A 15,892-nucleotide genomic window follows, 5' to 3' on the forward strand; every position below is an offset into this window, starting at 1 on the left:
TCCTCATCCTCAGGTGAAGGACCCTGTTATTCTCCAATTTCATCATCCTTTCTCCTGCCTGGAACCGGGGCAGTGATGTGCTGTGTTACAAAAACACTTAATGTCTCAGACACTTTTGCGGCTCAGAATGGCCAATGAAATTTTAGTTCTGAGGACTAATATGTACACCCTAGGAAAGGCCCATGTTTTAAATAATAAAATCAAGTACTTTTACTGCTCCACATTTGTGCTATGCTATTGTTTTATGTATTTCTCCTCTTCTGCTTGGAGGAATTGTGGCTGCTGTGTTTTTTCCGTGAAGAGGACGGCTATTCCACGTGGACAGTAGAACAGGAAGATTGGAGAAGCTCGTCCTTGAGGCCTAGGTTGAGCCATGTCACCCAGCTCCCAGGCTGCCCATGACAGGCTGTTGTGCCTTGAGAAAAACGCACTCCTTACTTTCTACAGCTACCAGTGGCTGGAACACTAGGGGCCTGGAGTTGACTGAAAGCAGTGTGACACCTGCACTAAGAGGGTTGGTATCCTTCCCATCTGACAGATAAGAACTGACATCCCAGGAGAGTTCTGGCTTTGCTTCTCTCAGGAGAAAGGGGCCACATGTGTCCAAGTCTAACAAGGACCTGTACTTGTTTTCTCTGAGATATTTTTTGGCATCTGTATTGGAAAATGAAAATAATGGGTCTGTTTATTTTTATTGAATAGTATAGTATATTTACAAATTCAGGAAATTAGTTCTTTGTTCCTAGAACTGCAAGTCATTTCCAAAGTTTGTCCTTTTACTGTTAGCTTTTTCTGCAGTGTACAAGATATTTTGGATTTTCATGTAGTTTTAAAAAGTTGTTTTTTGGTAATTGCTGAATTTTGTGTTTTTCACACTGAGGTTTGTGAAGCACAATCTTCCATGTGTTAGTGCTTCTGTGTCCTGGTGGTGGAAGCTGAGAGGGGTCCATGGAGATTGATAATAAAGATTGAAAATAAAATTGTTTCTCATTTTCAGTCTTTTCTGGAAAAAAATTCTCTAAATGGAAGTGGCCACGGGGCAAAGATGAAATCAAAGGTACTATCAGTACAACATAGGTTCAGAATAGAATACAGTTATGGCTGTAAGGATGTCCATGGCAACTCAAAAGGGAAAAGGGAGGGCAGAGAGATTTGTTTTTCTTCTAGAAAAAAGTCTTCTATGAATCTCAATGGCTTGACAGCAGCCTGCCTTTTGGGAGTGAAACACCTGTCAATGGTATTATGAAAAACATATTGTTTCTTGGTAGAATTTTATTAAAATTATTACTAGTTTAATTTAACTAGTAAACGCGATCTCTTTAAAGAGAGAGAGAGTTGAGACCAACTCTTTCTTTGGACATTGGGATCATCTACGTTTTGGATTTAAAGGGGGACCCTTTCTTTCACTGGTCATTCTGCAAAACCATCTCTACTGACCGGTTTCTGCACTCCCCTTCTCTGGTCATGATTTGAGACCACTGATGGTCTCAAATTTAGTAGCCTATATTTTTGGTGTTGCTGGCACACTGAACCACTAGTTCACCTATCTGGCAGATACAGCTAGGAACAATTTGTATGCTTATCATCAGAAAATATCCACACACATCAATGCCCTTCCACTTCTTAAAATTAAAGAACAAGTGACATAGCCCAATGGATCCACCTAACCTGGAGTCAACAACACTTTCTGGACACTCCATAGAAATCTTTCACTTTTGAGTTCTATCACAAATGGATTGAATCTTGTAGGTTAAAATTGTCTTAATTCAGAATTATGGAGCTGGCCAGGTAGCTCAGTTGGTTAGAGCATAGTTCTAATACATCAAATTTGTGGGGGGTTTTCCCTCTCAGGTAACATATAAGAAACAACCAACAAATGGATAATAATAAGTGGAATAGCAAATCCTTGTTTCTCTATCTCAAAAATAAATAAAAAAAGAATTATGCTCATTTTCTTGGTTTGTTGTTGCCGTGTGATGCTGTAGTTGTGCACCACTGATATTCAAAGGCCGATCAACTTATTGTAGACTATTCAGGGCAGAATTCACTACATAAGTGAACCACTCCCATCAGTCTTTTGGGAAAAAAAAGAAAAGCCTAACAGTGAGTTTAATGCTTGAAGTTTATTATGGAGAGAGAAAGAAGAAATGGCACAGGTTCAAAGACTGAAAGTTGCTTCAGTTCTTCAGTGGCATCTCACAGTCCTTCGGGTCTCTGTGCAAAAGTTTAGCGACAGCAAAGCGTGCGTCGACGGCCATATAACCAGCAAGACCCAGCTTTTTTTACTGGGAAGTTACAGAAATTCTTGAGTGTGCAAAAGCAGTAGGTTCCTGTCCCACGTCCTGTGGAGAGAAGAGGAAGTGACAGGGAGGAGAGGCAAAGCCGGCTTCAGGGAGACCTTCTGAGAGATGAACTCTCAACTCACTGTAGACAATGGCTACCAGGGTTGGCTGAAAGGATTCACGTGCTAGTCATAAATCACAAGGAATCTTACTGACTTTGTGTGGTCATGGAGGATCATGAATTTTCTATGATCCTACTGTATCATGTACATGATTATGTCCTGTCCCTCATCTGACGATCCTCCTCTTCAACTCAAGGCACCTACTCTTCACTCCCCTCATCTTCACAGCCAATTTTAAGCCCAGACTCCCCATCCCCTCTCACAAGCCCCTCTAATGTGACACAGATCCCAATTGCACGTTGGCTGATATCTCACCCGCAGCTCGAGTCTGGCGTTCCTCTCCTGTGAAGGAGATGGCCACGTCCTGGTCACTGTCCTCAGCCTGGTCCTGGTCCTCGGCCCAAAGTTCGCCTTGGTCCTTGGCTTCAGGCTGGTCCTGGGTGGGAAGCTGGTCAGCTGTCTCTTGGAGGGTCTGAGCCTGGGCCTGGAGGGCCAAGAGGAGAAGGGCAGCCAGGAGAGTGAGGGTCCTCATGGCTGAGAGTCACCTGGAGCTGAGTGTCAGGTGAGAGGACAGGAGAGAGGTGTGCAGAGCTCAGTTAGCCTGTACTTATAGGTCAGAGGGGAGGAGAATCAGAGACACAGGGCGCAGGAGAGAAGCTGTGCCTTTGACTGGTCTGGGGCCAAGTCCTCCGCCCCCCTCAAAGCCCCTTTGATGCTCCTGTTCCTGCCCTTCCATCAAAAATGTATCTGTGTTCTGAGTGTCCACAATTGTTTCAAGGTGATAATGATGATAAGGACCGGGCATGTTTTCTGTTTTCCATCTGCTTGGACACTTACCTTCTGATGTTCAAAAAACAAGGAACTGTGCTCTCATTCAGTAAGTCCGGAACTAGAGGCCTCTGCTTTCTGATGTGGGCCCTGCTCACCTCTGAGTCCCTGGCCCTGGGACCTGCCCTTCCCCAATGGAGTGGAGGGTCCATCCTGCAGGTTCAGGGTATCATTCCGTGTGGGAGAGCTTGTCAGGTCCTGGGGGATAGGCTCCTGTGGTGGAGGGGACAGTGACTCAGGCTCAGGTGGAGTCAGCACTTGAGGACTCCAGGGAAGGAGTTGGTCAGAGCGAAGCTGAAGGAGAGATTTATTTCAGGAGGTCAGTGTGATCTACACGTATGGCACATACGGCTCACCAGTTACTTGTGCCTTTTTGGAGAAATAGCAAACATAGCAGGTTCCCAAAGTCAACTTCTAAAATTTCTGATCTTTAAAAAGAATGTGTGTGTGTGTGTGTGTGTGTGTGTGTGTGTGTGTGTGCATAAAGAACAAAATTTAGAAGGTAGAAGATAAATGAGTGAAAAGTAACTGTCTCCCCTCCCAGAGTCAGCCCTGCGTGTCTTCTGCAGGAACCCTAACTGAACAAAAAATCGAGGTTTGGCTGCCTGTGGCGATGAAAGCCAAACTTGTGAGGCAGGTGCTGGTACTACAGGAAAGAGGTTTATTCACGTGCTGTACAACATGGGAGGATGTTGGACTCTCATCTCAAAGACCATATCCCCTTCCTGCTCATGCCCAAGGTTCTCCTAGAGATAGGGATAACTGGATAGAAATGCTACTTTCTATCCAAGTATCTTGCTAGCTTTTGGTGTGCTGGGGTCCTGTCCATTCATCTGTCCAGATTTCCATGCAATCATGTTCTGTCCATTCATACTTCTAGCTTTTGTTGTTCTCAGTGTAAGAACCTCCCCTGCACCATCTTGGTCAATGAGTAGACTCCCTGGTACTCTGATTCTCAGTGTATGGTTGTAGAACCACCACAGTACAAGTAGTCTGTGTTTGCCTTTCTCTGTCCAGGCTTAACTTGAACACTGTTATATCAACAGGTACAGAACTGCATCCTTACTTTTATAGCATATACTATCCCAGTGTTTTCATATGTCATCACTTAACTATTTCTTATTGATCATTAAATTCTTACAATTTAGTTATCTTTAAACGTTTGTAGTTTTCAGCATAACCGCAGTAGATATCATTTTACACACATCATTTTGCTTATTTGTGACTGTCTTTCCCTTAAATTTCTCAAAGTAGATTGTGGGGTCAAAGTACACATGTTATATATTTAACAGACATTAGCTTACTGTCCTCTGCACAGGTTGTTCCAACATCACTCACTGAAATATATGAGCACAACTGCTCCCCACACACAGGTGAAGGACCCTGTTATTCTCCAATTTCATCATCCTTTCTCCTGCCTGGAACCGGGGCAGTGATGTGCTGTGTTACAAAAACACTTAATGTCTCAGACACTTTTGCGGCTCAGAATGGCCAATGAAATTTTAGTTCTGACCACTAAAATGTACCCCCTGGGAAAGCCCCATGATAAAAAAAAAAATCAATTACTGTTACTGCTCCACATTAGTCCTATGCTATTGTTTTATGTATTTCTCCTGTTCTGCTTGGAGGAATTGTGGCTGCTGTGTTTTGTCCATGAAGAGGACGGTTATTCCACGTGGACAGTAGAACAGGAAGATTGGAGAAGCTCGTCCTTGAGGCCTAGGTTGAGCCATGTCACCCAGCTCCCAGGCTGCCCATGACAGGCTGTTGTGCCTTGAGAAAAACACACTCTTTACTTTCTACAGCTGCCAGTGGCAGAAACACTAGGGGCCTGGTGTTGACTGAAAGCAGTGTGACACTTGGACTATGAGGGTTGGTATCCTTCCCATCTGACAGATAAGAACTGACATCCCAAGGCAGTCCTGGCTTTGCTTCTCTCAAGAGTCAGGGGTCACGTATGTCCAAGTCTAACAAGGACCTGTACTTGTTTTCTCTGAGATTTTATTTGACATCTGTTTTGGAAAATGAAATAATTGGCCTGTTTGTTTTTATTGAATAGTATAGTATATTTATAAATTCAGGAAATTAGTTCTTTGTTCCAAGAACTGCAAGTCATTTCCAGAGTTTGTCCTTTTTCTGTTAGCTTTTTCTGCTGTGTACAAGATATTTTGGATTTTCATGTAGTTTTAAAAAGTTGTCTTTTGGTAATTGCTGAATTTTGTGTTTTTCGTACTGATTCTGGTGGAGCACAGTCTTCTATGTGTTAGTGCTTCTGTGCCCTGGTGGTGGAAGCTGAGAAGGGTCCATGGAGATTGATAATAAAGACTGAAAATAAAATTGTTTCTCATTTTCAGTCTTTTCTGGAAAAAACACATCTCTAAATGGAAGTGGCCACGGGGCAAAGATGAAATCAAAGGTACTATCAGTACAACATAGGTTCAGAATAGAATACAGGTTATGGCTGTTAGGATGTCCATGGCAACTCAAAAGGGGAAAGGGAGGGCAGAGAGATTTGTTTTTCTTCTAGAAAAACGTCTTCTGTGAATCTCAATGGCTTGACAGCAGCCTGCCTTTTGGGAGTGAAAGCCTGTCAATGGTATTATGAAAAACATATTGCTCTTGGTAGAATTTTATTACAAGTACTAGAGGCCCAGTACACAATAATTTGCACATTCGGGAGGGGAGGGGGTCCCTCAGCTTGGCCTGTGCCCTCTCCCTGTCTGGGACCCCTCGGGGGATGTCCACCTGCTGGCTATCGCTGCTCTCTGGGGGGATAGGGCCTAAGCTGGCAGTCAGACATCCCTCTGGCAGCCCGGGAGCCCTCGGGTGATGTCCACTTTCCTGTGGGGAGCAGTCCTAAGCTGCAGTCGGACATCCATAGCACTGCTGAGGAGGCGGGGGAGGCTCCCACCACCACCGCTGTACTGGTAGTCGTCAGCCTGGCTTGTCGCAAAGCAGAGCTCCCGCTGTGGGAGCACACTGTCCACCAGGCGGCAGCTCCTGCATTGAGCGTTTACACCCTGGTGGTCAGTGTGTGTCATAGTGACCAATCATTCCCAGTCGTTCTGCTGTTAGGGTCAATTTGCATATTACCCTTTTATTATATAGGATAGAGGTCTGGTGTATGGGTGGGGGCCGGCTGGTTCGCCCTTACAGGCATGCCAGATCAGGGTTGGGGACCCGCAGGGGTGCCTGGCCAGCCTGGGTGAGGGGCTGGGGGCCCTTTTTAGGCTGGAGACACACCTCTCAGGGGGCGGTTCTGCTGGTGTACCTGGCCAGTCTAGGTGAGGGTCTGATGGCTGTTTGCAGGCTGACCAAGGTCCCCAGTGGGGACCCTCACCCCAAACTAGTATGGCCAGCCTGGGTGAGGGACTGATGGCTGTTTGCAGGCTGGCCACAGCCCCTTCAGGGTGTGGGTCCCCTGTGGTGTTTGGCCAGCCTGGACAAGGGGCTGATGGCTGCAGGCTGGCCATGGCCCCCATCCACCAAGCTCCTGGTGAAGGCTGGCTAGAAGCAGGTATCTGGGATTTATTTATCTTGTATAATTGAAACTTCGTTGCCTTTAGTGGAGGCCTGGGGGAGGCTTGGCTTCCTCCATCACCAGGGAAACCAAGCCTCCTGCTTGCTCCAGCTCCATGGTGGCTGGTTGCCATCATGGTTGAGTTATTGAAACTTTGTTACCTTTAGCAGAGGCCTTCTGGAAGCTTGGCTTCATCCATCACCAGAACACCCAAGTCTCCTGGTTGCTCCAGCTCCAAGGCTCCCCGCCGCCATCTTGGTTGAGTTAATTTGCATATAGTCGCTCTGATTGGCTGGTGGGCATGGTTTGGGGCATAGTGAAGTTCTGGTCAATTTGCATGTTACTCTTTTATTAGATTAGATTACTGGTTTAATGTAACTAGTAGACTCGATCTCTTTAAAGAGAGAGAGAGTTAAGACAAACTCTTTCTTTGGACATTGGGATCATCTACCTTTTGGATTTAAAGGGAGGCCCTTTCTTTCACTAGTCATTTTGCAAGACCACCTCCACTGACCGGTTTCTGCACTCCCCTTCTCTGGTCATTATTTGAGACCACTGATGCTTGTCAGTACCCTTGGTTTTTGGTGTTGCTGGCACACTGAACCACTAGTTCACCCTATCTGGCAGATACAACTAGGAACAATGTGTATGCTTATCATCAGAAAATATCCACACACATCAATGCCCTTCCACTTCTTAAAATTAAAGAACAAGTGACATAGCCCAATTGATCCACTTAACCTGGAGTCAACAACACTTTCTGGACACTCCATAGAAATCTTTCACTTTTGAGTTCTATCACAAATGGATTGAATCTTGTAGGTTAAAATTGTCTTAATTCAGAATTATGGAGCTGGCCAGGTAGCTCAGTTGGTGAGAGCATAGTTCTCATACATCAAGTTTGTGGGGATTTTTTCCCCTCTCAGGGAACAGGTAAGAAGCAACCAACAAATGGATGATAAGTGGAGCAGCAAATCCTTGTTTCTTTCTCTCAAAAATCATTAAAAAAAGAATTATGCTCATTCTCTTGGTTTGTTGTTGCCTTGTGATGCTGTAGCTGTGCACCACTGAGATGCAAAGGCTGATTAACTTGCTGTAGACAATTCAGGGCAGAATTCTCTACACAAGTGAACCATACACATGAGTCTTATGAAAGGAAAAGAAAAGCCAAACAGTGAGTTTAATGCTTGAAGTTTATTATGGAGAGAGAAAGAAGAAAAGGCACATGTACAAAGACTGAAAGCTACTCCAGGTCTTCAGTGGCATCTCGCAGTGCTTCGGGTCTCTGTGCAAAAGCTTAGTCGCAGCAAAGCGTGCGTATACGGCCAAGCGACCGGCATAACCCATGTTTTTTTCTAGGGAAATTGCACAATTTTCTGCGTGTGCATGTGCATCTGGATTCTTTCCTCACTCCTGTGGAGAGAAGAGGAGGGTCAGGCACAGGGTGAAAGGGACAGGGAGGAGTGGCACAGCAGACTTCATGGAGATCTTCTGAGAGATAAACTCTCAACTCACTGTAGACAATGGCTACCAGGGTTGGCTGAAAAGATTCTCGTGCTAGTCATAAATCACAAGGAATCTTACTGACTCTGTGTGGTCATGGAGGATCATGAATTTTCTCTGATCCTACTGTGTCATGTACATGTTTATGTCCTGCCCCTCGCTTCACGACCCTCCTCTTCAACTCAAGGCACCTACTCCTCACCCCCCTCATCCTCACACCCAATTTTAAGCCCAGACTCCCCATCCCCTCACACAAGCCCCTCTAATGGGTGCACAGATCCCAATTGCATGTTGGCTGATGTCTCACCTAAAGCTCGAGTGAGGCGTTCCTCTCCTGTGAAGGAGATGGCCACATCCTGGTCACTGTCCTCAGCCTGGTCCTGGTCCTCGGCCCAAAGTTCGCCTTGGTCCTTGGCTTCAGGCTGGTCCTGGGTGGGAAGCTGGTCAGCTGTCTCTTGGAGGGTCTGAGCCTGGGCCTGAAGGGCCAAGAGGAGAAGGGCAGCCAGGAGAGTGAGGGTCCTCATGGCTGAGGGTCACCTGGAGCTCAGGTTCAAGTGAGAGGACAGGAGAGAGTGGTGTTCAGGGCTCAGTCAGCCTGTACTTATAGGTCAGAGGGGAGGAGAATCAGAGACACAGGGCGCAGGAGAAAAGCTGTGCATTTGGCTGGCTTGGGGCCAAGGCCACCATCATCCTAAAAACCCCTTTGATGCTCATGTTCCTGCTCCTCCTTCATAGCACGTGTCTGAGTGCCGAGTGTCCACAATTGTTTCAAGTTGATAACGATGATAAGGACCGGGCATGTTTTCTGTTTCCCATCTGCTTGTACACTTACCTTCTGATGTTCAAAGAACAAGGAACTGTGCTCTCATGGAGTAAGTCAGGGACCAGAGGACTCTGCTTTCTGATGTGGGACCTGCTCAACTCTGAGTCTCTGGCCCTGGGACCCGCCCTTCCCCGATGGAGTGGAGTGTCCATCCTGCAGGTTCAGGGCATCACTCCCTGTGGGGGAGCTTGTCAGGTCCTGGGGTGTAGGCTCCTGTGCTGGAGGGGACAGTGACTCAGGCTCTGGTGGAGTCAGCACTTGAGGACTCCAGGGAAGGAGTTGGTCAGAGCGAAGCTGAAGGAGAGATTTATTTCAGGAGGTCAGTGTGATCTACACGCATGGCACATACGGCTCACCACTTACTTGTGCCTTTTTGGAGAAATAGCACACATAGCAGGTTCCCAAAGTCAAGTTCTAAAATTTCTGATCTTTAAAAAGAAAATATCTACATATATATATGTAGATATATATATATACTCAAAGAACAAAATTCATAAGGTAGAAGTTAAATGAGTGAAAAGTAACTGTCTCCCCTCCCAGAGTCAACCCTGCATCCCTTCTGCAGGAACCCTAACTGAACAAAAAAATCGAGGTTTGGCTGCCTGTGGCGATGAAAGCCAAACTCGTGAGGCAGGTGCTCGTGCAAAAGGAAAGAGGTTATTCATATGCTGTATGATGTGGGAGGATGTTGAACTGTCTTCTCAAAGACCATCTCCCCTTCCTGCTCATGCCCAAGGTTCCCCTAGAGATAGGGATAACTGGATAGAAATGCTACTTTCTATCCAAGTATCTTGCTAGCTTTTGGTGTGCTGGGGTCCTGTCCATTCATCTGTCCAGATTTCCATGCAATCATGTTCTGTCCATTCATACTTCTAGCTTTTGTTGTTCTCAGTGTAAGAACCTCCCCTGCACCATCTTGGCCACTGAAGGAGAATCCCTGGTGCTTTGATTCTCAGTGTATGGTTGTAGAACCACCACAGTACAAGTAGTCTGTGTTTGCCTTTCTCTGTCCAGGCTTAACTTGAACACTGTTATATCAACAGGTACAGAACTGCATCCTTACTTTTATAGCATATACTATCCCAGTGTTTTCATATGTCATCACTTAACTATTTCTTATTGATCATTAAATTCTTACAATTTAGTTATCTCTAAACATTTGCAGTTGTCAGCATAATTTCAATAGATATCATTTTAAACACATCATCATGCTTATTTGTGACTGTCTTTTCCTTAAATTTCTCAAAGTAGGTTGTGGGGTCAAAGTACACATGTTATATATTTAACAGACATTAGTTTACGGTCCTCTGAAAAGATTTTTCCGACATCACTCACTGAAATATATGAGCACAACTCTCCCCACACACAGGTGAAGAATCTTGTGTTTCCCCTATTTCAACATCCTTTCTCTGCCGGGACCTGGGCTGTGATGTGCTGTGTTACAAAAACACTTGTAATTATGTCCCAGACTCTCTTGCAGCTCAGAATGGCCAATGAAATTTTAGTTCTGAGGACTAATATGTACACCCTAGGAAAGGCCCATGTTTTAAATAATAAAATCAAGTACTTTTACTGCTCCACATTTGTGCTATGCTATTGTTTATGTATTTCTCCTGTTCTGCTTGGAGGAATTGTATTTCTCCTCTTCTGCTTGGAGGAATTGTGGCTGCTGTGTTTTGTCTGTGGTTATGATGGTTATTCCACGTGGACAGTAGAACAGGAAGATTGGAGAAGCTCGTCCTTGAGGCCTAGGTTGAGCCATGTCACCCAGCTCCCAGGCTGCCCATGACAGGCTGTTGTGCCTTGAGAAAAACACACTCTTTACTTTCTACAGCTGCCAGTGGCAGAAACACTAGGGGCCTGGTGTTGACTGAAAGCAGTGTGACACTTGGACTATGAGGGTTGGTATCCTTCCCATCTGACAGATAAGAATTGCCATCCCAGGAGAGTTCTGGCTTTGCTTCTCTCAGGAGAAAGGGGCCACATGTGTCCAAGTCTTCTTTGTTCCAAGAACTGCAAGTCATTTCCAGAGTTTGTCCTTTTTCTGTTAGCTTTTTCTGCTGTGTACAAGATATTTTGGATTTTCATGTAGTTTTAAAAAGTTGTTTTTTGGTAATTGCTGAATTTTGTGTTTTTCCCACTGATGTTTGTAGAGTGAAGTCTTCTATGTGTTAGTGCTTCTGTGTCTTGGTGGTGGTAGCTGAGAAGGGTCCATGGAGATTGATAATAAAGATTGAAAATAAAATTGTTTCTCATTTTCAGTCTTTTCTGGAAAAAACAATCTCTAAATGGAAGTGGCCACGGGGCAAAGATGAAATCAAAGGTACTATCAGTACAACATAGGTTCAGAATAGAATACAGGTTATGGCTGTTAGGATGTCCATGGCAACTCAAAAGGGGAAAGGGAGGGCAGAGAGATTTGTTTTTCTTCTAGAAAAACGTCTTCTATGAATCTCAAGGGCTTGATAGCAGCCTGCTTTTGGGAGTGAAAGCCTGACAATGGTTTTATGAAAAACATATTGTTTCTTCATAGAATTTTATTACAAGTACTAGCGGTCCAGTGCACAATAATTTGCGCATTCGGGAGGGGAAGGGGTCCCTCAGCCTGGCCTGTGCCCTCTCCCAGTCTGGGACCCCTCGAGGGATGCCCACCTTCTGGCTTAGGCCTGCTCCCTGGGGGATAGGGCCTCAGATGACAGTCAGACATAACTCTGGCAGACCGGGAGCACTCGGGTGATGTCTACTTGCCAGTGGGGAGCAGGCCTAAGCTGCAGTCAGACATCCATAGCACTGCTGCGGAGGCGGGGGAGGCTCCCACCACCATCGCTGTACTGGTAGCCATCAGCCTGGCTTGTGGCAGAGCAGAGCTCCCACTGTGGGAGCGCACTGACCACCAGGGGGCAGCTCCTGCATTGAGCATTTACACCCTGGTGGTCAGTGTATGTCATAGTGATTAATCATTCCCAGTCATTCTGCTGTTAGGGTCATTATGCAGAGTACCCTTTTGTTATATAGGATAGAGGTCTGGTTTATGGGTGGGGCTGGCTGGATAGCCCTGAAGGGCATCCCAGATCAGGGTTGGGGTCCTGCTGGGGTGCCTGGCCAGCCTTGGTGTGGGGCTGAGGGCCATTTTCAGTCTGGCCACACCCCCTTCAGAGAGGAGGGTCCTGCTGTGGTGCCTGGCCATCCTGGGTGAGGGGGTGATGGCTGTTTGCAGGCTGGCCACAGCCCCTTCATTTCGAGGGTCCCCACTGGGGTACCTGGTCAGGCTGCATGAGGAGCTGAAGGCCTTTTTCAGGCTGGCCAAATGCCCTTCGGGTGGAGGTCCTGCTGGGGTTCCTGATCTGTCTGGGTTAGGGGCTGATGGCTGTCTGCAAGCTGACCAAAGCCCCCAATGGAGACCGTTACCCCATGAAGGTGTGGCCAGACTGGTTGAGGGTCTGTTGGCTTTTTGCAGGCTGGTCACAGCCCCTTCAAGGTGGGGTTCCCCGCTGGGGTTCCTGGCCAGACTGGAAAAGGAGCTGATGGCTGTTTGCAGGCTAGCCACAGCCCTTCCCAGTGGGGGCCCTCACCCCATGGAGGTTTGGCCAGCCTGGGTGAGGGGCTGATGGCTGGTTTCAGGCTGCCCACAGCCCCTTCAGGGTGGTGGGGTCCCACTGGGGGGCCTGGCCAGCCTGGGTTTCAGGGTGCGGGTGCCACTGGGGTGCCTGGCCAGCCTGGTGAGGGGCTTATGGCTGTTTGCAGGCTGGCCATGGCCCCCAACCGCCAGGCTCCCAGTGGAGGCTGGCTAGAAGCAGGTATCTGGGATTTATTTATCTTGTATAATTAAAATTTTGTTGCCTTTAGTGGAGGCCTGGGGGAAGCTCGGCTTCCTCCATCACTGGGGCAACCAAGTCTCCTGCTTGCTCCAGCTCCATGGCGGCCGACAGCCACCTTGGTTGGGTTATTGAAACTTTGTTGCCTTTAGCGGAGGCCGTCTGGAAGCTTGGCTTCCTCCATCGCCAGAGCGCCCAAGTCTCCTGGTTGCTTCAGCTCCAAGGCTACCAAACGCCATCTTGGTTGAATTAATTTGCATATAGTCACTCTGATTGGCTTGTGGGCATGACTTGGGGCATAGCAAAGTCCCGGTCAATTTGCATGTTACTCTTTTATTAGATTAGATTACTGGTTTAATGTAACTAGTAGTCTCGATCTCTTTAAAGAGAGAGAGAGTTAAGACAAACTCTTTCTTTGGACATTGGGATCATCAACCTTTTGGATTGAAAGGGAGGCCCTTTCTTTCACTAGTCATTCTGCAAGACCAACTCTACTGACCAGTTTCTGCACTCCCCTTCTCTGGTCATTATTTGAGCCACTGATGCTTGTCAGTACCCTCGGTTTTTGGTGTTGTTGGCACACTGAACCACTAGTTCACCCTATCTGGCAGATACAACTAGGAACAATGTGTATGCTTATCATCAGAAAATATCCACACACATCAATGCCCTTCCACTTCTTAAAATTAAAGAACAAGTGACATAGCCCAATTGATCCACCTAACCTGGAGTCAACAACACTTTCTGGACACTCCATAGAAATCTTTCACTTTTGAGTTCTATCACAAATGGATTGAATCTTGTAGGTTAATATTGTCTTAATTCAGAATTATGGAGCTGGCCAGGTAGCTCAGTTGGTGAGAGCATAGTTCTCATACATCAAATTTGTGGGTTTTTTCCCCCTCTTGGGAACATGTAGGAAGCAACTAACAAATGGATAATAAGTGAAGCAACAAATCCTTGTTTCTTTCTCTCAAAAATCAATAAAAAAAGAATTATGCTCATTCTCTTGGTTTGTTGTTGCCTTGTGATGCTGTAGCTGTGCACCACTGAGATGCAAAGGCTGATTAACTTGCTGTAGACAATTCAGGGCAGAATTCTCTACACAAGTGAACCATACACATGAGTCTTATGAAAGGAAAAGAAAAGCCAAACAGTGAGTTTAATGCTTGAAGTTTATTATGGAGAGAGAAAGAAGAAAAGGCACATGTACAAAGACTGAAAGCTACTCCAGGTCTTCAGTGGCATCTCGCAGTGCTTCGGGTCTCTGTGCAAAAGCTTAGTCGCAGCAAAGCCTGCGTATAAGGCCACGCGACCGGCATAACCCATATTTTTTTCTAGGGAAATTGCACAATTTTCTGTGTGTGCATGTACATCTGGATTCTTTCCTCACTCCTGTGGAGAGAAGAGGAGGGTCAGGCACAGGGTGAAAGGGACAGGGAGGAGTGGCACAGCAGACTTCATGGAGATCTTCTGAGAGATAAACTCTCAACTCACTGTAGACAATGGCTACCAGGGTTGGCTGAAAAGATTCTCGTGCTAGTCATAAATCACAAGGAATCTTACTGACTCTGTGTTTTCATGGAGGATCATGAATTTTCTCTGATCCTACTGTGTCATGTACATGTTTCTGTCCTGCCCCTCCCTTCACGCCTGGTCCTGGTCCTCGGCCCAAAGTTCGCCTTGGTCCTTGGCTTCAGGCTGGTCCTGGGTGGGAAGCTGGTCAGCTGTCTCTTGGAGGGTCTGAGCCTGGGCCTGAAGGGCCAAGAGGAGAAGGGCAGCCAGGAGAGTGAGGGTCCTCATGGCTGAGGGTCACCTGGAGCTCAGGTTCAAGTGAGAGGACAGGAGAGAGTGGTGTTCAGGGCTCAGTCAGCCTGTACTTATAGGTCAGAGGGGAGGAGAATCAGAGACAGGAAGCAGGAGAGGAGTTGTGCCTTTGGCTGGTCTGGAGCCAAGGCCACCGTCACCCTCAAAGCCCCTTTGATGCTAATGTTCCTGCTCCTCCATCATAGTATGTGTCCGTGTGCTGAGTGTCCACAATTGTTTCAAGTTGATAACGATGATAAGGACCGGGCATGTTTTCTGTTTCCCATCTGCTTGTACACTTACCTTCTGATGTTCAAAAAACAAGGAACTGTGCTCTCATTGAGTAAGTCAGGGACCAGAGGCCTCTGCTTTCTGATGTGGGCCCTGCTCACCTCTGAGTCCCTGGCCCTGGGACCCGCCCTTTCCCGATGGAGTGGAGGGTCCATCCTCCAGGTTCAGGGCTTGCTCTCGGTGGGTGAGCTTGTCAGGTCCTGGGGTGTAGGCTCCTGTGTCTGGGGTGTAGACTCCTGTGCTGGAGGGGACAGTGACTCAGGCTCAGGTGGAATCAGCAATTGAGGACTCCAGGGAAGACTTGGTTAGAGCGAAGCTGAAGGAGAGATTTATTTCAGGACGTCAGTGTGATCTACACGTATGGCACATACGGCTAACCACTTACTTGTGCCTTTTTGGAGAAATAGCACACATAGCAGGTTCCCAAAGTTAACTTCTAAAATTTCTGATCTTTAAAAAGAAAAAATATATACATATATTTTTGCACAAAGAACAAAATTCATAAGGTAGAAGATAAATGAGTGAAAAGTAACTGTCTCCCCTCCCAGAGTCAGCCCTGCGTGTCTTCTGCAGGAACCCTAACTGAACAAAAATTCGAGGTTTGGCTGCCTGTGGCGATGAAAGCCAAACTCATGAGGCAGGTGCTGGTGGTAAAGGAAAGGGGTTTATTCATGTGCTGTGCAAAGTGGGAGGATGTTGAACTCTCATCTCAAAGACCGTCTCCCTTTCCTGCTCATGCCCAAGGTTCTCCTAGAGATAGGGATAACTGGATATAAATGCTACTTTCTTTCCAATTATCTTGCTAGCTTTTGGTGTGCTGGGGTCCTGTCCATTTATCTGTCCAGATTTCCATGCAATCATGTTCTGTCCATTCATACTTCTAGCTTTTGTTGTTCTAAATG

This window comes from Myotis davidii, unplaced genomic scaffold, assembly GCF_000327345.1.
Source record: "Myotis davidii unplaced genomic scaffold, ASM32734v1 scaffold1820, whole genome shotgun sequence".
Taxonomy (NCBI): Eukaryota; Metazoa; Chordata; class Mammalia; order Chiroptera; family Vespertilionidae; genus Myotis; species Myotis davidii.